This window comes from Grammomys surdaster, unplaced genomic scaffold (genome assembly GCF_004785775.1).
Source record: "Grammomys surdaster isolate TR1022 unplaced genomic scaffold, NIH_TR_1.0 144, whole genome shotgun sequence".
Lineage (NCBI taxonomy): Eukaryota > Metazoa > Chordata > Mammalia > Rodentia > Muridae > Grammomys > Grammomys surdaster.
The window spans coordinates 5,932,457-5,933,659 of record NW_021604602.1 but is presented as its reverse complement, the minus strand read 5'-3'; positions in this window follow the sequence as shown (position 1 = coordinate 5,933,659).

The following is a 1,203-nucleotide window of genomic DNA, read 5'->3' as shown; positions in this document are numbered from 1 at the left end:
AACAAAACAAAACAAAACAAAACAAAACAAAACAAAACAAAACAAAAAAGTCAGCATCAAATCCTGGGTCCTGCAGGATTTGTGTTGTTTCTTTCCTTCTAGAAATTTGGTAGCTTTAAAGTTGGCTTACAATTCATTTTGAATTAGTTTTTGTGGAAGATGTAATATCTGTTCTTAGCTGATGCCTCTTTCTCCTCCTCCTCCCTCCTTTTCCTCCTCCTCCTCCTTCTTCTCCTCCCCCTCCTCCTCCTCCTCCTCTTCCTTTTCCTTCCTCTCCCAACTTCTCTTTTGCCTTCTCTACACATCCCTCAATGCTTAGTTCCTTGCCTAGTGGTGACAAGGGGAATGAGGAAAAACCGACACTAAAGAAATGACCGCCACTGAAAAGCTGGGTTCGGGTGGGCTGTGAACACTGGTGGGGAGGCACAGACTACCACAACCACCCATAACCTCAGTGTGTTTCTTAGGTACAGTGCAGGGGGAAGAGTTGGCGAGTCTCTGTAAGAGGTCTCTGTAGGTGAGCATTCTCTAGCTGCAGATGTGCAGGAAGCGGAAGCTGTAGTCACTAGTTTTTGCACACACTGGTCAATCCCTATAAGAACTCATTCTCAGACCAGAGGAAGGCTTCGCCTTTCCAAGCTTGATTCCTATATGGAAGGCTTTACCCATTTCCCATGGGTCCTTCTCTAATTTCCCATGAGTCCAAGGCCTTGGTCTTTGACATGGCCTGGCTCATGTCAAAGTACACACATTCACTCAGGGCTTCTTCAGCTCCTACATCCCTCTTCTTTCTCCTCCTCCAACTCATCCCCTTCCTGCTCCTCTTTGCCCTCCTCCCCTCCTTTCTTCTTTGCATATGGGTCTGCATTAGTTCTCCAGCGCTGTCCGATGGGACAGCACTCAAGTTCTAATGAATCACAGTGGGAGACCAGCTGGCTGCATTTGTGTGGGTCTTATTCTTCCCGTTCCCCTCTGCTCTATTGATCGGCTAGCCTCTTCTCTTCCCACTGCAGATGGCCTTATAGCAAGTCTTAATGCCAGTCCTGTGACTGCTTCTATTGTTCTTTTTAAACCAAGAATGCTCTGGCTCTCGTGGCCTTTTGTCTTTTCAATCAACGTTGGAATCAGTTTGTCGATAGCTACACAACAGCCCGCTGAGATGTTTTCTGTTTGGAGTTGTATGGAATCTGTGGGTAAAAATGA